Here is a 21963-nt window from a genome sequence, read left to right as displayed (position 1 = left end):
CACGAGATGCAAGGGACTGGCTGAATGGGGTGCTCAGAGTCCCGCGATACCTGGCCGTCCTGGCCCCTCGGGCTGCGTCCAACTACGTGAGTCTGCGTAGAGGTCAGGGCACGAGCTCGTCGTGGCTCCCAAATCCAGCTGCGTAAGAGAGACTCGGGCGGGAGCACGTGTGAGGAGCTGGAACACAGCCCCCGGGAGCCAGCAGTGCGACGTGCCTGGCGCGATCAGCGACAGCCCCCGAGGCCTCCCACCTCTGCTCGGTTCCGGCGGGACCTCACGAGATGGCCGTGAGGGTCGGGGGAGGGGGGACATTCGGCCGGAGCGATGCAAGTGTTGAGCCACTCTAGAGAGGCCTGGAAACCATAGAGGAAACTGGTGAAGGAGCTGAGAAGCCAGGCTGCAGAGGAAAGATGATCGCCATGGCTCGTGTCGGAGGTTCTGGCGTCAAGGTGACACTCAGCCGTTTGACCCCAAGTGGGAGGAGACTTGAGGGAGCGAGGGGGGTCCTTGTAACAAGCACAGCCGTCCAGAGGGGACGCTGCTTCCCACTTCACCCGGGCGGAACGTTGCCTGCCACCTGCTGGGTCGGGGCCGCTCTGCCGGCCTGGCCTGCTGCGCGTGCTCCGCACACGGGTGCCTTCGCCGCTGGCACCGCCTCCCTCGACCCCCCGAATCAGCCCCGGCGACGGACCGGCAGGCCCCGCCGCCTGGTCAGGGGACACCTGTCAGGGCGACGGCCCTACTTGGGCCACAGGACTCCGACTCAGCCTCTGCCCCGCCGTCAGCCGTGTCACACAGACCGCGGACACAGGATCCCGGATGCTTCAAACCAAATATGGGGCTGCTTTACTGACCCCAAAGCCCTGACCTTTTTTATCTGGTTCTTTACATTCTTTTTTTTTTTTTTTTAATGTTTATTTATTTTTGAGACAGAGAGAAACAGCATGAACAGGGAAGGGTCAGAGAGAGAGGGAGACACAGAATCTGAAGCAGGCTCCAGGCTCTGAGCTGTCAGCACAGAGCCCGAGGCGGGGCTCGAACTCACGGACCGTGAGATCATGACCTGAGCCGAAGTCGGACGCTTAACCGACTGAGCCACCCAGGCGCCCCTGGTTCTTTACATTCTAACATCCTTCGGGTGTCTGTGACTTAAAGGTGACTTCTTTATATTTGTCTCTATTTTCTAATTTTTCTGAGTTTATGTTGCTTTCGTAGTTTTCAAAACATTATTTTCATTTCTGAAAATTTCTTTTAAAAAACTTTTTTGGGGGCGCCTGGGTGGCTGTCGGTTAAGCGTCCGACTTGGGCTCAGGTCACGATCTCGCGGTCCGTGAGTTCGAGCCCCGTGTCGGGCTCTGTGCTGACAGCTCGGAGCCTGGAGCCTGCTTCCGATTCTGTGTCTCCCTCTCTCTAACCCTCCCCTGTTCATGCTCTGTCTCTCCCTGTCTCAAAAATAAATAAACGTTAAAAAAAAATTTAAAAAAACCTTTTTTTACATTTATTTATTTTTGAAAGACATAGAGAGACAGAGAACAGTGGGGTAGGGTGGAGAGAGAGAGACAGGCTCCAGGCTCTGAGCTGTCGGCACAGGGCCCGACCAGGGCTCAAACCCAGGAACCGTGAGATCTTGACCTGAGCCGAAGTCGGACGCTTAACCGACTGAGCCACCCAGGCGCCCTCATTTTTGAAAATTTCTTTTTTTTTTTTTATTATTTTTTATTTAATTAATTTTTTTTTTTTTAATTTACATCCAAGTTAGCATATAGTACAACAGTGATTTCAGGAGTAGATTCCTTAATGCCCCTCACCCGTTTAGCCCATCCCCCTCCCACACCCCCTCCAGTAACCCTCTGTTTGTTCTCGTATTTAAGAGTCTCTTCTGTTTTGTCCCCCTCCCTGTTTTTATATTATGTTTGCTTCCTTTCCCTTGTGTTCACCTGTTCTGTGTCTTAAAGTCCTCATATGAGTGAGGTCATATGATATTTGTCTTTCTCTGACTAATTTCACTTAGCATAATACCCTCCAGTTCCACCCACGTAGCTGCAAATGGCAAGACTTCATTCTTTTTGATTGTCGAGTAATACTCCATTGGTAATATATACACCACATCTTCTTTCTCCATTCGTCCATCAATGGACCTTTGGGCTCTTTCCATACTTTGGCTGTTGATAGAGCTGCTATAAACATGGGGGTGCATGTGCCCCTTCGAAACAGCACACCTGTATCCCTTGGATAAATACCCAGTAGTGCAATTGCTGGGTCGTAGGGCATTTCTGAAAATTTCTAAGAGAAATCTATTTTGAGGTCACATTTAAAAACAGAAAAACCCTGGGGCACCTGGGTGGCTCAGTCAGTTAAGCATCTGACTTAGGCTCAGGTCATGATCTTGCAGTTTGTGAGTTCAAGCCCCACATCAGGCTCTGTGCTGACAGCTCAGATCCTGGAGCCTGCTTCGGATTCTGTGTCTCCCTCTCTCTCGCTCTCTGCCCCTCCCCCACTCATGCTCTGTCTCTGTCTCAGAAATAAATAAACATTAAAAAAACTTTAAAAAAACCAGAAAACCCAAACACTATATATATATATATACACATATATATACATATATATATACACATATATATACATATATATATATACATATACATATATATATACTTTTTTAAAGTTTCTAATGACTTTATTAGATTTGTGCATGCATATCACACTTCAATAAAAAGTTTACTTAAAAAAAAAAGGCAGAGATCACAAACTGAAGGCTCATGGGCTACACCCATCCTCAGGGGGCTTGCTCTGGCCATTCTGGATTAGAAGCCAGTATTAAAATTTCAAATCCTGGGACACAAGGAGAGTGCCTGTGTCCCACTCACTCCATTGGAATGGTCCCTGCCCTAGCCTTCCAGCTTTGGGTTCACCCTTCCCTTGCAAGAGAGAAAGACCGTGTCCGGGCGGCAATGGCCCCAAAGGGAACTGGGCCTCCCTTTTTTTTTGCTGCGGCACTCTGGGCCACCAGGCCTCATGGGCTTTGTAGTTTGATGCTCTATCAAGCATCAGCCTAGCTTTCTGGTGAAATGTCCACACTTCAGTGACCAATGCCAAGCTCTACAACTGCACTGCCCATCAGCTCAGAGTCCCCCTCCCTTGGGGAACCCGGTCTAGCATCCAGCCCTGAGGCTGTCTGCTGGGAAGGAGTGCTCTTCCAGAAGGCCCTGCCTCAGCTTGTGAGCTTGTAGGACAAGTCCAAGTAAGTCTGAATGAAACGGCAATGTTTATAAATTGTACGTCTTAAAGAAAGACTAGAAGGAAATAACAGTGATTGTTTCTGGGACTACAGATGAATTCTGCTTCCCTTTTCTACAGTTTTATAATAAACTAAGTACTTGTGACATCAGATATAAAGGGCAGATACTAGGATACATATTTGTGATATAAAATTCAGTGGCCAAGAGGGAGCATCCTGTGAGAAAGAGTGTGATTTTAATGCACGGATGTTGTGACATCTGTTACGGGAGACCCCAGGTACAATAACCTCTTCAAACCTCCGGGGCCATCAAGTCATTATTATTAATAACCATTACAATTAACTAGTTATATATTTTTATATATAATTATAATGAATTACGGTACCCAATTATTATTTTTCCCTTTTCCTGAGAAGTAGGCGGGTTAACAGAGGTGAACCTCATCCACAGTTCTTAAGCAAGCCAACCACGGGGCTCAGGGTCCGTTGAGAAAAGAAGTGTTGCATATCCACATTGTCACAGAACTTCTAACGTTGCAAATCTCCTGCTTACATTTGCTTTGTCTAGAAAACCTGTGTCCTTGAGTATATTCTCATATATACTTGAGAATTTTCTATGCCCCCCCCGAAATAATACATTGTAATTGTCGGTCTCTATGGGACCCCAAGGGACTGACAGGGTCAGAACAACCTCCTAACCACCACGTCCCACCACACTTCCTCCCACCCTCTACGAGAAGGACTTGCCCTGCAGCTCTAATCAAGCATGCACCTCAGGCCTCTCCCTTGCCTGGGTTCCCTCCAAGGCCTTCCAAGAGGAAGTGGCAATCTGTTTACATAGTCAGATGTTTTGTAAAATTCACAAAAGTACTTAACCACAGTTGGCTCAGCCTCCATTTCTCTTTCCACTCAATGGCCAGCACGCTTCCCTCCCTCGCGCATGGAGTGCTGGAGGGCATTCTAAAGGCACTCCTCACTGAATCCATTTCTAAAGAAATACTTATTCTCGTACCTAACTTCTTTTTTTAATTTAGGTTTTACCTATTTTTATTTTATTTTATTATTTTGAGAGAGAGAGAGAAACACCCGTACGCACAAGAGGGAGGGAGACGCCCAGTGCAGAGCCCAACAAGGGGCATGATCTCACGACCTGAGCCGAAATCAAGAGTCGGAGGCTTAACTGACCGAGCCACCCAGGTGATGCTTAATACCTAACTTCCTATTTGCACTTTTGCAAATACAAGTGGTGGTCAAGGGAACCAGCTCTGAGGCCAGATCCATGCTGGATTCCTGGCTCTGTGACCTTGGACAAGTGACTTCACACCGTGTGCCTAGCTCCTCTCTGTAAAATGGAGGTATCAGTGGGACCCCCCTCACGGGACTGTTGTAAAGGACTCAGAGCAGTGGGTGTCACCTAAGCGGTAGTGTCAGTATGAATGCTTTTGCACGTGGTCTAATTTGCACTTTGTCCCGTGTACATTGGCGACGATACTATCGTCTTGCGTGGCTGTCGTGAGGATTCAGAGATGATTCACACGAGGTACCTGACATGTCCAATAAGTAAAAGTTATTTATGTGGGAAGTTTATGAGCATATAAATGTAAAAATAATTAATTTGGGGTGATTTTTTTAAACCTAAAATTATATATTATTTCCCCATTTTCAGTTTGGTTACAGTCATTTTACACATTCTCTGAGTCTCGCCACAACCTTGCGAAGGAAGGATCGCTGTTTCATTGAAAGAAAGGAAGCTTGGGAAGTTTCGATAACTCGGCAATATTCCTGTCAGAAAATAAAGGGAGAGTAAAATTTGGGAGTTCTGAAATATATTCTTCCCATTGCCACCCGAATGCATTTTCTGTTGCTACCACAACAAATTACCACAAATTTCATGGCTTAAGGCAACACAAATTTATTATCGTTCTGGAGATTAGAAGTCCAAAGTGAGTCTCACTGAGCCAGTATCAAGGTGCTGGCAGGACTGGTTCCTTCCAGAAGCTCTGGGGAAGAATCTGTCTCCTTGCCTTTTCCAGCTTCTCTAGATGCCCTCATTCTTTGACCTGTGGCTCTTCCACCATCTTGAAAGTCAGAATAGTTGAGTCCATCTGAGACCAGATCATTCCAACCTCCTCTCCCGCCTCCTTCGTTCACTTTTAAGAACACTTGTGATTACATCGGGCTCACCAGATAACCTACCTATCCTAAAGTCAGCTTGTTAGAAACCTTAATTGCATTTGCATCCTTAATTCTCCCTTTGCTGTTTCAGCTAACATATCTACAAGTTCTGGGGGTCAGGATGTGGACATCTTTGGGGGGACATGTTTCTACCTACCGCATCATCCAAAGAACCAAAGTAAGGGTGGGCTCAAAAGGGGGTAAGGGAGGTAGCCTTAATTTCTATAGGCCAAATGCAATATAACTTCTCAGAAAGTTGGCTTTCTGTTTTGTTGTATTTTGTTTTGCTTGCTTCAGTCTGATTCTCATTTATGTTCTGGATTATTAGTTGTCATATAAGCCACCTCCAGGTGTAGGAAGCGACATCATTGTTGATATAGATGTTTAACACTTTTTATAAATTCCAGCAGAGTTAACATTCAGTATTGTGGTAGTTTCAGGTGTACGACATAGTGATTCAACAATTCTATACATCACTCAGTGCTCATCACAATAAGTGTCCTCTTAATCCCCTTCACCAATTCACCCGTCCCCTCATCCACCTCCCCTCTGGTAACCATCAGTTTGTTCTCTATAGTTAAAAGTCTTTTGTTTCTTGCCTCTCTTTCTTTTTTTTCCTTTGCTCATTTGTTTTCTTTCTTAAATTCCACATATGAGTGAAATCATGTTGTATTTGTCTTTCTATGACTAATTTCACTTAGCATTATATTCTCATCCATGTTGTTGCAAATAACAAGATTTCATGCTTTTTATGACTAATATTCCATAATATATACATATAATTGAATATGTTAATGGAATGTATATATAATGGAATATTATAATGGAATATTTCGTGCTTTTTATGACTGAGCAATATTCCGTGACATGTATGTATGTATGTATGTATGTATATGACTTCTTCTTCATCCATTCATCTGTTATGGACATTTAGGCTGTTTCCATGATTTAAGCTATTGTAGATAATGCTGCAACAGACATAGGGGTGCATATGTCTTTTCAAATCAGTGTTTTTGTATTATTTGTGTAAATACCCAGTAGTGGAATTACTGGATCAAGTGGTAGTTCTACTTTTAATGTTTTGAGGAACCTCCGTGCTGTTTTCCTCAGTGGCTGCACCAGTTTGCACTCCCACCAACAGTGCACAAGGGTGCCTTTTTCTCCACATCCTCTCCAGCACTTGCTGTTTCTTGCATTTTTTATTTTAGCCACTCTGACAGGTGTGAGGTGATACCTCTTGTGATTTTAATTTGCATTTCCCTGATGGTTAGTGATGTTGGGCATCTTTTCATGTGTCTGTTGGCCATCTGGATGTCTTCTTTGGAGAAATGTCTATTCGTCCCTTCTGCCTATTTTAATTGAATTATTTGGGTTTTTTGGTATTGGGTTGTATAAATTCTTTATATATTTTGGGTACTAACCCTTTATCAGATATGTTATTTGCAAGTATCTTCTCCCATTCAGTAGGTTGTCTTTTAGTTTTTGTTAATTGTTCCCTTCATTGTGTGGAAACTTTTTATTTTGATATAGTCCCAATATTTTGTTTTTGCTTTTCTTTCCTTTGACTTAGAAGACATATCTAAAAAAATGATGCTAGAGCTGACGTAGAAATTACTGCCTGTGCTCTCTTCTAGGACTTTTATGGTTTCAAGTCTCACATTTATGTCCTTAATCCATTTTGAGTTTATTTTTGTGTAGAGTGTAAGAAACTGATTCTTTTGCGTGTTGCTGTCCGGTTTTCCCAACACCATTTCTTGAAGAGACTGTCTTTTTCTCATTGTGTATTCTTGCCTCTTTTGTTGAAGATTCACTGATCATACAATTGTGGGTTTATTTCTGGACTCTCTATCCTGTTCCATTGATCTATGTGTCTATATTTATCCATACTACCCAACGCAATCTATAGATTCAATGCAATCCCTGTGAAAACACCAACAGCATTTTTCACACAACTAGAACAAATAACCCTAAAACTTGTATGGAACCACAGAAGTGATCTTGAAAAAGAAGAACAAAACTGGAGGTTTCACAACCCCAGACTTCAAGATATACCACAAACCTATAGTAATCCAGTGTGGGTAATGTTGAACGCTTTTTGATGATCAGAGCCACTTGCTACACTGACTCCTAAGTGTGCTCAGACAAAAACGTGAATTCTAATCTCCTCTCCACCCGTGGCGTCAGTTTACAAGCCCACTGTGCGCCCCAGGTTGACGCAGGCAGCTGTGAGGGGAGCGGTATATCTCTGGCCTCACCTTTTCCGCTTCTTTCCTGTCTCCCTTTCTCTCCTTGCTCCTCCCCACCCTCTCTCCTTGGTCTTGTCTCTAGCTTTTGGTCAACCCTTCTATCCTCATCCTAGCTGAAACAGCCAGGCAGGGCTGAGTAACTTGGGCATCAGAACCGGAAAGGCCTGAGTTTGCATCTGAATTCCACCTCCGGCCAGCTGCAGGCCTCGGACAAGCCATCTGACAACTCTGGGTTTTCACTGTCCACATAGAAACATGGGAGTGATGTGGAAGCGGACCGGCCTCCCATCTAAGGACCCAGGTTTGGGAAGACTGACCCGGTCACCCTTCGGGCCCTGCTCACCACTACCCACCATGTGTCCTTGGACAAGGTATTTAAATGTCTTGAGCTTCCCTCCCTCAGCTGTGAGAGACCCTTACTTCGTGCGATTGCGGTGAAATTGACAGAACATGTAAAACCCACGTGTGACCATCTCCATGAGGCGCCTGGGTGGCTCAGATGGTTGAGTGTCCGACTTCGGCTGGGGTCATGATCTCACGGTTCGTGGTTCGAGCCCCACGTCGGGCTCTGTGCTGACAGCTCGGAGCCTGGAGGCTGCTTCGGATTCTGCGTCTCCCACACTCATGCTCTGTTTCTCTGTCTCTCAAGAATGAATAAACGTTAAAAAAAAAGTTTTTTAAAAAACAAATGTCTCTATCTCCAAATTGAAAATAGGCAAATATATAATTTTAGGTTTAAAATGACCACCCCCAATTATTTTTACAAGTATATACTTAGCTATAAACTTCCCAAATAAATAACTTTTATTCACTGAATGTGTCAGGCACCTTACATGAATCATGTCACTTACGCCTCACAACCATTCGAGAAAGACAGTATCATCGCCGATGTACCCGGGAGAAGCTGCAAATTAGACCACGTGTAAAGACATTAGTACTAACACTACCACTTAAGTGTCACTGCTCTGAGTCCTTTTCACAGCCCTATAAGGAGGGTCCTACAGGTACTTCCATTTCACGGAAAGGAGCTGAGGCACAGAGACCTGAAGTCAGGAGGACACTTGCCAGGACTCCAGTGAGACGATCTGGCTTCAGAGCCGGTTCTCTTGACCACCCACAGTGTCTGTCTGAGCCCACAGGTGCCTTTCAGAACTCGTAGGAAAGTGTCCCATCTTTGGCATGTGAGTTGTGCACTCCGGTGGGGCCTGGCCTCTTTCATACCATAGGGTGCGACATAAAGCCCTCAACAAAAAAATACATTTCTATTCAAAGTGAATTTTAGGGGTGCCTGGGTGGCTCACTCGGTTAATCATCTGATCTTTGATTTCAGCTCAGGTCATGATCTCATGGTTCTTGAGTTTGAGCCCCACATTGGACTCTGCACTGACAGTGTGGAGCCTGCTTGGGATTTTCTCTCTCCCCCTCTCACTCTGAGCCTCCCCTGCTCGGGTTCTGTCTCTGTCTCTTAAAAATAAAATAAAAACATTAAAAAAGTTTTAATAAAAATTAAAAAAATAAAAACGAATTTTAAATACAGTGTTTTTGGCAAAAATCAGATTATTAATGCTATGATATGTTCCTTTGAGTGAGTTCTCAATTCTGGGAAGCATTTTTAATATCGCTGAAAGGATTGTTGAAAAACTATTTCTTTAACTACAAAAACAAGATCACTATCAAACGTTGGCTGCAAGACTGTCTTTTATTACTGCCCTTAGTAGGCAGAGATGTGGCTGGTTTGGGTAAGACACAAAGCAGCTGACAGAATACTAAAAATTTGGAGTTTATCCATTTGGCAAATCCAGCTAAGATGGAAAATAGTTGCTTCTTATTTTTTTTATTCAAGACCTCATAAAATTTGGTTTTTTAATGTCTGTTTATTTTTGAGAGAGAGGGAGAGATTACATGAGCATGAGTGGGGGTGGGGTAGAGTGGGGGACAGAAGATCTGAAGCAGGGTCTGCACAGACAGGAAACAGTTCCACTGGTGCAGGGGGGCAGCAGACTCATGAACACTGGTGGGGGGGCAGCAAACTCATGAAGACTGGTGGTGGGGGGGGCGGCAAACCCAGGAAGACTGGTGGCGGGGAGGGGGCGGGTGGGCAGCAAACTCATGAACCACAAGATCACGACCTGAGCTAAAGTTGGGAAACATTCTCTAATGAAAACCTGCTTGGAGGTTTCAGCTGCTTTTCCAGGTACAAACCTACTTGTCCACACTGAAACGGTGTCCTCCAGAGTTTGTATTAATATAGACACCAAACTGAACTCAGACATCCAGGCGATTTTGTGTATGTAAGTATGGTGCTGACTGGTAGAAGACCAAAAGGTAAGCACTGGCCAATTTCTGATTCCAGCCCAACCTCTAACGTTCCATATGCCTCTAGAATGAGTCATTTAGGAGGGTAAGAACTTTGGGTTACAGCCTAGAAGTGGACCCAGTGAGGATAGCTCCTCCTTGCCCCTCTGTGCTGGGCTGGGACCGTGTCTGCCTGAACCATGGCTTGGCACATAGTAGGCCCTTAATAGTGACCCAATGAGTGAATGACTGAATGAATGAAAACTTGGGTTCTAAACTTAAACTGACACAGAATAGATATCAGAGAAGCTTATTCCCTTGCCAGAGCTAATTCCTTTTCTAAATCCAGCTTCATTGAGATATAATTTGTGTCCACCACATGTATATGCCAAATGTATACTGCCACACTCGAGAACATTTCTGTCACCCCAAAAGTTTCCCTTGAGCTCCTTCTAGTCAATTCTTCTTCACCACCAACTTTGGGCAATCACTGATCTGCTTTTTGACATCACAGAATAGTCTTTTCTGGAGTTGCACATGAATGGAATTATACAGTGGGAATCAACTCTCTATGTCTGTCTTATTTTACACAACATAATGTTTTCAAGATTCATCTCTGTTGTTGTAGGTTTCAATAGCTTGTTCCTTTTTTGCTGAGAATTCCTTTATCTGTTCACTCACCTGTTAATGAACTTTTGGGTAGTGTGTTAGGGTTCTCCGGGAAGAGGGGGGATTTATGTACGTATGTATGTATGTATCATGAGGAATTGCCTCACATGATTATAGAGGCTGACAAGTCCCAATCTGCAGTTGGCAAGTTGGAGACCCCAGAGAGGTCTGAGGTGTGAATTTTAGTTCCAAGGCCAGTAGACTTTGAGACCCAGGAACAGCCAATGTTCCAGTTCAAGTCTGAGGGCAAGAAAAAACAACAATGTTCCAATTGAAAGCTGTCAGGCAGGAGAATTCTCTCTTACTCACAGGAGGGTCAGCGTTTTTGTTCTCTTCAGGGCTTCAACTGGTTGAATGAGGCCCACCCACATTGGAAAGAGCAATCTGCTTCACTCAGTCTACCAATCTAACTGTTAATCTCATCCAAAAACTCCCTCATAGAAAAACACCCAGAATAATGTTTGACCAGATATCTGGGCATCCTGCGGCCCGGTCCAGTTGACTTATAAAATTAACCATCATGAATAGTTCATTTTTCAACCCAGTTTGAACCAAGTTTGGGGCTATTATGAACATTTGTGTACAAACCTTTATGGAGACATATTTTTAGTTCTAAGAGTGCCATGGCTGGGCTGTATGGTGAGTGTATATTTAACTTTTAAAATAAGCTTTAAAGTGTTTGCCAAAGTGGTTGTACAATTTTATATCTGTGCCAACAGGGTAGGAGAGTTTCAGGTAGAGTTGCCACATTCTTGGTAACTTAACATGGAAGATAAATATTTTCCTCGCAAATAGAGAAATCATGAAATGTACACAAATACATTTCAGATTTTTCATATGCTTTTTTTAAATGTTTATTTATTTTTGAGAGAGAGGGAGACAGACAGAGCATGAGCAGGGGAGGGGCAGAGAGAGGGAGACACCGAAGCCAAAGCAGGCTGCAGGCTCTGAGCTGTCAGCACAGAGCCTGACCCGGGGCTGGAACCCACGAACCGTGAGATCATGACCTTAACTGAGGTCGGACGCTTAACCGACTGATCCACCCAGGTGCCCCTCATCTGCTTTTTTAATATCATTACTTAGTTGATTACATCCTTGGCAGTTGAATCAGTGGAAAAGGAAAATCCAGAGTTACCTTTTAGGAACCTGGGTGTGTCAGTTATTTATTGCCACAATAATGCTGCCTAACAAACAGTGACATAGGACAAGAAACATTTGTTTCATTTATGAGACCGCAGGTTTCACTTTATCTGGGCTGGACTGTTGGTGTCAATCAGGCCAGCCAGTAGGGCCAGAAAGCTTTCTTATCGCTGCTGGGGCCACTCGGATGGTTGACAGTCGCTGGCTGTTGGCTGACGTAGGACACGTTTGCTGGCAGAAACTTGGGTGGCTCTGCTGTGTTCTGCGTGCCCCAGGTCCCAGTAGGCTAACCGAGGCATGCCCTTGAGGGCACGTGAGGAGTAAGAGTGGAAATAGAGACACACAAGCGTTTCCTTAAGCCTCGCTTGTGTCACATCTGCTCACTTTCCGCGGCCAAAGCAAGTGACACAGCCGAACTCAGAACCAGGGAGAGGGGGAGCTGCATCCTCTCTTTAGCGAGAACCAAAGGCTCGCATGGGAAGGAACACAGCTGCAGGCAGGGTCCTTAAGGCAATCAATCTTTCACACGCAGTGTATCACACTACAACTGGAGAATCAGAGACCCTTCAAGAAAACAAAGTCATCAAGAGGCCCGGGACTGGGATGCAGAAGCACGCCCTTGTCCCCCAGTGTCGTCGATCTCAGCGCAGCTGATTGCTACGAGAGCTGAATCCACAGTTCAGCAATTTAGCCCGCGCTGGAGTCGCGGGAGCCGCTTTTCTTCCCCTCGGTATTTGTACTTTGCCAAATGTTTTACACACAGAGAAGAGGGGGTATAAGTTCCGTCTATCCACCGTAAAGAATCATAAAAGCTGAACACTCGAGCATCCACCCTCAGAGTAAGGAATGCAATATTACTAAGACCTGGGAAGCTCTCATTTGCCTCTTTGTGATCACCATGCCCTCCCTCCCCACAAGAGGTAACTTCTAGCCTAAATTTCATGTTAATAATTCCCTTGCTTGTCTTTATGGTTCTACAGCGTTTGTAGCTATCCCTAGACAATAAACATTGCTTAATTTTCCTTTACTTTGGACTTCATATAAATAGAATCAGTGAACATATATTGCTTTGAACGTTGCTTTTTGTTCCTTAAAATTGTTTCTGAGATTTATCCATATCTTTTATCCATTAAGCTCATTTTCATCGCTGCGTATTATATTGCTGTATCCACTGTATTTACTATCTAATCTACTGTTGGTGGGCATTCAGGTTGTTTTCTGCTGTAGGCTAATTTAAGCAATGATGCTACAAACATATTTGCACATGTCTCTTGAGCTCAAGTGCAAGAGTATGTCTACTTTATATATCTGAGAGTGAACTTGCTTGGCATTTACACGTTCAGTTTCATTAGGCAATACCCACTTGTTTTACAAAATGAGACAAGCTACAAATGAGCGGTATTGGCAATGAAGATTAAAAGCTATTTAAGAAAAGTAAAAATTCATTTAAGAAATTAAGAATAAAATTTAAAAATTCCTAGAAAAATATAGATTACTAAAATAGATTCCAGAAGAAAAAGAAAACCTGAATGCTTTTATAACCATTTTAAAATCATTGAACCAGTAGTTAAAAATCTCACCGCAAAGAAAACACCGGTTTTCTAGTTAGGTTCGTAGGATGGCTCCGTAGGAAAATTCTACCAATTATGGAAGAGATTCTTTTAATCATACTGTAACTTTTTGGATTAATCGTATTTATCATTTCTTTACTAACCATTCTTTCTTGAATCTCAGACATTTTCCCACTTCCTGAAGGAAGCACTGAAATTCCTTAAGGGAAGACTTAATGCTGGTAAACTCTCAGTTTTTATTTACCCAAAATATCTTCATTTCCCCCTTCTAATTAAAAACATCAATGTATGCAGAAGCTTAGGCTAACGTACTTTTGAAAATGTCGTCCCGCTGTCTTCTGCCCCCATTACTGAGGGAAAAGTGACTTGCTCTAAGCATAACTGTTCCTTCTTCCCTGAAGTTCCTCTTTCTTCACAACTGCTTTTAAGGCTTGTTCTCCCTTCCCTGGGCAGTGTCAGGAAGTCAAAGAAAAGGCCACTTTTTAGTGCTATACATTTTTTTAATGTTTATTTTTGAGACAGAGTGCAAGCAGAGGAGGGGCAGAGAGAGAAGGGAAGAGAGAATCCAAAGCAGGCTCCTGGCTCTGAGCTGTCAGCCCAGAGCCCGACGCGGGGCTCGAGCTCACAAACCACGAGATCATGACCTGAGCCGAAGTCGGACGCTCAACCGACTGAGCCACCCAGGAGCCCCAGTGCTATACAAAATTGTTTTAAAAACTTCTTACCTCACTTCTCCAAGGATTCTCTTGAAACCCACTTTGAGGAAAGTGTAGACTTTGGCAGATAAGCACAAGACCATTCTCTAGAGTTTATATAGAGAAGTTATGGACATTTTCTCATTATATGTTTCTAAGGGGCACATGAATATCACTTGAAGCAAATTGTAATTTGGGGCAGTTAAGCACAGGTCATTCCCCATTTTTGTAAAGAGGCCTTTATTTTTTTTTTTTTTTTGTTTTTTGGGGTTTTTTTTCAACGTTTTTTATTTATTTTTGGGACAGAGAGAGAGAGACAGAGCATGAACGGGGGAGGGGCAGAGAGAGAGGGAGACACAGAATCGGAAACAGGCTCCAGGCTCCGAGCCATCAGCCCAGAGCCCGACGCGGGGCTCGAACTCACGGACCGCGAGATCGTGACCTGGCTGAAGTCGGACGCTTAACCGACTGCGCCACCCAGGCGCCCCTAAAGAGGCCTTTAAGAACACCTCTTACCGCATGTATTTTTTTTTAATTTTTTTTTAACGTTTATTTATTTTTGGGACAGAGAGAGACAGAGCATGAACGGGGGAGGGGCAGAGAGAGAGGGAGACGCAGAATCGGAAACAGGCTCCAGGCTCTGAGCCATCAGCCCAGAGCCCGATGCGGGGCTCGAACTCACGGACCGCGAGATCGTGACCTGAGCTGAAGTCGGACGCTCAACCGACTGAGCCACCCAGGTGCCCCTTACCGCATGTATTTTAAAAGAATTTTTTCTCTTTGGTGTTCAGCATATTTATTATAATGAATGGATTTCCCTTTAAGATTTCTGCTTCCTGAGTTGTGAGGATTGCTGTCCCTTGTTGACTTTGGAAAATTCTCAGCCATTATCTCTTCAAACATTGCCTCGACTTCTGGAACTCCAGTTAAACTTCTATCAGACATCTTCTTTGTAACTCCTTGTCTTATTTTCATCTCTTTTTCTCTGTCAATGGCTTTCTGCGTAGTTTCCCCTAGTACATTTTTAGCTGTGTCTAATCTGCTATTTAACCCATCCACTGAGTTGTAACTTCAATCATTATGATTTTCAGTCCTAAAGGGTTTTAAAAATTTATTTTCTGGTCTTATAAGTCCATCTTTTTATTTACTTTTAGAGAGAGAGAGAGAGAAAGCACAGGCATGAGCAGGAGAAGGGGGCACGCAGAGAGGGAGAGAGAGGATCCCAAGCAGGCGCTACACTGTCAGTGTGGAGCCTGACCCAGGCCTCGAACTCACAAACTGCGAGATCATGACCTGAGCTGAAATCAAGAGTCGGATTTCACCGACTGAACCACCCAGGCGCTCCTTATAACTCCATTTTGATTGTCATATATTAACTTTCTCTTTTATTTCTTTAAACATTCATTTTATGATTTCATATGATAATTCCAGTCTCTTCAGTTTTCATGGGTCTGCTTCAGGAATTTCATTCCGCTGACTCTCACTCCTATTCCGCGCATTTAGCGACATGAGTTTGTGAGCTTTTGTTGTTTAGAATTTTTTCTGTTGGAATAGTCTGAGGTCTAGTTTTGAGTTCTGGGGTCATTATTAACTCAGGAACGTTTTGTTCTGTTTGCCGTCGTTGGGGGTGGTGGTCATGGTGTCTCAGGTGGCTCAGGTTTTCTCAAACCACTCAAATAGTGTAGATTCTGACCATACGCCATGTGAATGAGGATTTGTGGTTTATATTTCTCAGCAAAGAGTGATTCTTGCCTGCATGAAGCAACTTGAAATCTAATAAGGTAATATGGATAATAAAAAATAAACACGAACACGAGAAAATGACAATACTTAGAATCTGACAAGCGCATGCAAAGAAAAAGGAAACTTAGATCAGAATAAAGCAACTGGATGTCCGGTGGTGTTGCTAACTTCACAATTATTAATGGATTCAACAGGGTAGGCCTCACTGGAAAACTAACACTTGAGAAAAGCCTTAAACGAGGTGAGGAACAGCTGAGTGAAGAGCGAGTTTGCACGGCCAAGGAAACCCCAGAGGGGTCGTGTAGCTTGAACGACATGGGGGAGGGGACAGTGGCAGTTAATGAGGTTGGAGAGGCAAGATGTCTAATTGGAGCTTTGTAAAAACTTGCTTTGCTCTAAGGGAAGTGAGCCATTTCAGGGTTTGGGTCAGGGAAGTAATATGATCTGACCTGTAACAGGTCACTCTTGCCACCGTGTTGAGACTAGACTGCTAGAGTGCGAGGGCAGAAGCAGGAGGTTCAGGCAACCCAGGCTAGGGGTGACGGTGGCTCAGACCAGAGGTAACAGTCGCGGAGGTGTGAAGTAGTAAGATCTTATTTATAATTAAAGATAAAGCCGTTATGATATCCTGCCAGATTCATCGTGCAAAACGGTGAGAAAGAAAGGGGTCAAGGATTCATGTGAGCCTCAATTTCTACGGCCTGATGGGGAACACAAGGGCTAAGGACAAAGTCCATCCAAGGGATCTGATGGGTACCCAAAATTCGGCACCCCAAACGACTACAGATTATAAACTAGAAGAAAACAAAAAAAGAATTAAAAATCCCTCCCTTCTTCGAAGACCACAAGAAACTTTGTCTGCTTTGGTCCTTGGAGCTCAGTGGACAGGGCATCATGCCCCAGATGACTTACAGTCACAGCTAGTTCTCATGCAATTTGCAGCCTGAATTCACAATAGCAGTTTGAAAAAACCTCTTCACACTGAGAATTGGGTTTACAGTGTCTTCAAACTGGGAAAAACATCTTCAAATCCTTTGTAGAGGAATCTCTCTATCTTCATCCTACGTCTCAAAGAAACCCTTGAATGATTTTCCCATGAGTAGCTACTGGAGAAGTAATCATCCCTTTCCCTCTCATCAGCACAAAAATCCGTTTTTTAATTTACCTTTATACAGCACACAGATAAAACTCATTACATGCACAAAAGAAATGTGACAATAAACAGAAACAACAGATGGCAGAAACAGACCTACAAAGACTGGAGATTTTAGAATTATCAGACACAGGATGTAAAATAACTATATTTACTATTTTAAACAACTAAAAGACAAGATAAAAATAGGTGCAGAGGGGCTCCTGGGTGGCTCAGTCAGTTAAGCATCTGACTCTTAATTTTGGCTCAGGTCATGACCTCACAGTTCATGAGTTTGAGCCCCACATCTGGCATCATGCTGACGGTGTGGAGCCTGCCTGGTATTCTCTCTCTCTTCCTCTGCCTTTCCCCCCACTCATGCTCTCTCTCAAAAATAAATAAACTTTAAAAAATATATGTGCAGAGAACAAGAAATTATAATGACCAAACAGAAGTTCTAGAAATTAAAAATATAATAATTGAAATTTAAAACTCAGTAGATAGATTTAACACAAAACTGAAGAAAGAATTGCTGATCTGAACAATATGGATATAGCTGAAGAAATCATCCAGGATGCTGCATGGTGAGCCAAAGAAATGGAAAGTATGAAAAGGAGGTTCAGAGACAGGAAGAATAGGGAAGGTCTTATATGTAACCAATATACTAGAAGGAAAGGAAATGGAGAAGGAGCAGAGAAAATAACTGAAAAGATTACAGCTAAGAATTTGCCAGAATTAATGAAAGATCTGATCTGTAGATTAAAATCCCGATAAATCCCAAGTCCAAAAAAAAAAAAATCTTCACATTATACTGAAAGTACAAACACCAAAGCATTAAGAAAAATATAAAAGACATTTATTTATTTATTTATTTATTTTATTTTTTTTGGGGGGGACAGAGAGAGACAGAGCATGAACAGGGGAGGGGCAGAGAGAGAGGGAGACACAGAATCGGAAACAGGCTCCAGGCTCCGAGCCATCAGCCCAGAGCCTGACGCGGGGCTCGAACTCACGGACCGCGAGATCGTGACCTGGCTGAAGTCGGACGCTCAACCGACTGCGCCACCCAGGCGCCCCTAAAAGACATTTAAAATCTCACTACCTAGGGGCGCCTGGGTGGCTCAGTTGGTTGAGTGTCCAACTTCAGCTCAGGTCATGATCTCACAGTTCGTGGGTTTGAGCCCCGCTCTGGGCTCTGTGCTGACAGCTCAGAGCCTAGAGGCTGCTTCAGATTCTGTGTCTCCTTCTCTCTCTGCCCCTCCCCCATTCACACTCTGTCTCTCAAAAATAAATACATGTAAAAAATAAAAATAAATTTTTAAATCTCACTACCTAGAGATAAACTTTGCTAACATTCATTAATGTTTTTTTTTGGGGGGTGCCTGGGTGGCTCAGTTGGTTGAGCATCCAACTTCAGCTCAGGTCATGATCTCTCAGTTTGTGGGTTCGAGCCCCGCGTCGGGCTCTGTGCTGACAGCTCAGAGCCTGGAGCCTGCTTCAGATTCTGTGTCTCCCTCGCTCTCTGCCCCTCCCCTGCTCGTGCTCTGTCTCTGTCTCTGTCTCTTTCTCAAACATAAGTAAACATTAAAACAAAAAAAAAATACTTTTTTTCTTAATATATTATGAACATTTCTCCATGTTAATGCATTTTCTTCAAAACCCTAATTTTAAGGTTCCACGATATTCCACCGTATAAATAAATGTATGACAATTTGTTTAAGTAGAATCTAATTGTTGGACATTTAAATTATTTCCAATTTTTGTTTATTTTAAAGAATGCATATTATATGTAAATATCTTCCACATCACTATTTTTTTCTTTCTTTATTTTTTTTACTTTTTTAAAAATTTGTTTGTTTTTGAGAGAAAGAGCAAGAGCATGAGCAGGGGAGGGGCAGAGAGAGAGGAAGACATATAATCCTAAGCAAGTTCTGTGCCATCAGCACAGAGCCCGACTCAGGGCTCAAACTCACGAAACCATGGGATCATGATCTGGACTGAAATCAAGAGTCTGACGCTTAACCGTCTGAGCCACCCAGGTGCCCCTACACCACTATTTCTTTAGGATAAATTCCTAGAAGTGGGATTGCTGGGTTGACGGACATAAACTTGATTATGACTTTTTGATTCATAGAAGACATCCAGATGGCCAACAGACACATGAAAAAATGCTCAACATCACTAACCATCAGGGAAATACAAATCAAAACTACAATGAGATACCACCTCACACCTGTCAGAACGGCTAAAATCAAAAACACAAGAAACAACACGTGTTGGTGAGGACGTGGAGAAAAAGGAATCCTTTTGCACTGTTGGTAGGAATGCAAACTGGTGCAGCCACTCTGGAAAACAGTATGGAGGTTCCTCAAAAAACTAAAAATAGAACTACCCTATGATCCAGTAATTGCACTACTGGTTGTTTACCCCCCAAAATACAAAAACACTAATTCCAAAGAATACATGCACCCTTATGTTTATTGCAGCATTGTTTACAATAGCCAAATTATGGAAGCAGCCAAGTGTTGATCAGTAGAAGAATGAATAAAGAAGATGTGGTATGTATATATAATGGAATATTATTCGGCCTTAAAAAGAATGTAATCTTGCCATTTGCAACAACATGGATAGAGCTAGAGAATATAATGCTAAGAGAAATAAGTCAGTCAGAGAAAGACACATACCATGCTTTCACTCATATGTGGAATTGAAGAAACAAAACAAATGAGCAAAGGAAAACACAGAGAGAGAAACAACTCAAGAAACAGACTCTTAACTGTTGAGAACAAACTGAGGGTTACCAGAGGGGAGGTGGGTGGGGGGATGGGTGAAATAAGGGGTGGGAAACTAAAGAGTACATTTGTCCTGATGAAAAAAATAATGATAATAAAATAAAATGAATAAAAATTATAAAATTAATATGTGCTCATAAAATATTACTTGTTTAAAGTAAAAAAAAGATTTTTGATTCATATTGTCAAACTGCTTCCCCAAAACACCATAACGAATTATTCCCTTCTCGGCAGCCCAGGAGCACACGTCTCACCACATGGGAGGACTTCTCCTGACTTTATTCAAGTAAATTCAGGATAGTTCGGTGAACTTAATCCCCAAAAGGTAACGGGCTTTCATTTTTCCATCTGTCCAAAACCAAAAGACCCTGGTGCTTGTGAACTGGTGTGAGAGCATCATTTCACATGCCGCTTGAGAACTAGAAGAACCAAAATCCCCAAGAACACAAAAATATGGACATTTGAAAACATTTTCAGCTGTTTTGAAACTTTGCTTCCCTGTTTTCCAAAATGACTATTCATTTACTTGCACAAAACATTTTAAAATGCAGTTGTCATCTATTCCATGCCTCCAAGAGCTGGGCAGTTTGTTTTATAATAAATGGTGGCCTTAGTTCGGACCATGTGATCGAAGGGCATTCAGCACACGTCGGAGCCTCTAATCACAGCCTGTAATCTCGTGTTCACATCTCTCTCTGGCATATCCTACTTGACCCTGCTTATTGAAGCACTTTTATTGTGCTGGTTAAAAGGACAAGGGATTGAGCAGAAACAAAAGTGAGGTCTGAGAATTGTTTTTATGCCATGTGCCCCAGTCCAGCTCTACCGCCGGATGAATAGAAACTATCTGGAATCTAGCCAAAGCCACTTGATGGAAAGCTCTGACTTCCAAAAAGTGTTCCTGGTGCTTTTTAGAAGCATCACAATTTTCCCAGGTTGAAAGAGAGGGGTCTGTCCGCTCACAATGAGAGCACAGCTAGCTAGGTAGCCAGCCCTATAATCCAGCGTTCGTCAAACTTTCCGTACAGAGCTAAACAGTAAACACTTTAGATTTTGCCAGCCAGACGGTCTCTGATGCAGCGGCTCGATTCTGCCACTGTTGCGAGAAAGCACCCATAGATGCTATGGGACCCAATGGGTGTGGCTGTGTACTGATAAAACTTTACCCAAAAGGGCCATGGCAGGATTCGACCACCAGGCAGTAGTTTACAACCTACTACTTATCTTTGAAGTCTTTCCTACTCTGAAATTCTTCAAATCTGTCACTGGGCTTGGACTTCTGGGGCATGTGGCATTTTGGATTTGGGTTGTCCAACGTGGGCTGCTGTTTGGGATGAGGGTGGGGAAGAGGGAAGTTCTGCTGATCTCCAGATGCAAATGGATTCGGTATACTGGCCAGTAAAAACCACCAGTTGGAAGAGGCCAAACATAGGGTTTTCTCCCTTTCTCTTTTGGCTCAGATGTTACCATTTGAATTTTTTTTTAATTCAATTCCTGTTAAATTTCTTCAATCACGGTGCATCTTCCAGTTCTAAGGTGTGCTGAATGTGTTCCTAGACTGTGTTGTGATGAGAAGTGGCCAGTGGAACCTTTCAGCTCTTCAGACGACAGGCAGAAGGCAAAAGTGCGCAGAGGGCTGGGAACCCAAGGGGGGCGGGGGCGCGGCTGAAGTCCGGCCCCACCTCTCGGATTCTTCTACAGGGAATATGAGTCAGGATGAATCACCCTCTGACAACTGAAGTGCCTACTTCCAGGGCAGCCTCAAAAGGGAAACCGAGCTCCAATATCTCCTCTTCCTTTTCACCAGCAAAATTCTCTGGAGGGGGCAGTAGAACTTTTTCAAGTTCCTAGTCTGTGTTTTTAATTCAACATCTGTGTTTGCCCCAGTGCTTCTGACATCCTAGACATCCCCATCTTTTTTAATCCCCACCCTTGCCTTACAGCAATGTATTTACTGACCTCCAGGCTCCTGGTTGTGCCCTATAGTCTCTTTCTATTAACCTTAAATATGGTCATTCCCAAAATTTCTGTCCTTTGTTCCTTTCCGTGTATACAGTTCCCCTTTTGAGATCTCATTCATTTCTAGGTCTGTATGTCTTTGTGATCAACCCCCGTCTCTTCCTGCCTTTCGCTTGAGCTTCAATATTTCATCTAGACCCTAAACTCAACATGTCCAAAGCTGGATTTAGGAACTGCCTCAAACTGAGTACTAAGGGTCTTAAGGGTCCTAAGGGTCCTTTCAGTTTGTGGCATCTTTCACCATCCCA

This window comes from Panthera uncia (assembly GCF_023721935.1).
Source record: "Panthera uncia isolate 11264 chromosome A1 unlocalized genomic scaffold, Puncia_PCG_1.0 HiC_scaffold_16, whole genome shotgun sequence".
Classification (NCBI taxonomy): Eukaryota; Metazoa; Chordata; class Mammalia; order Carnivora; family Felidae; genus Panthera; species Panthera uncia.
The sequence above is the reverse complement of the archived record's forward strand: the minus strand, read 5'-3'. Positions refer to the sequence as shown.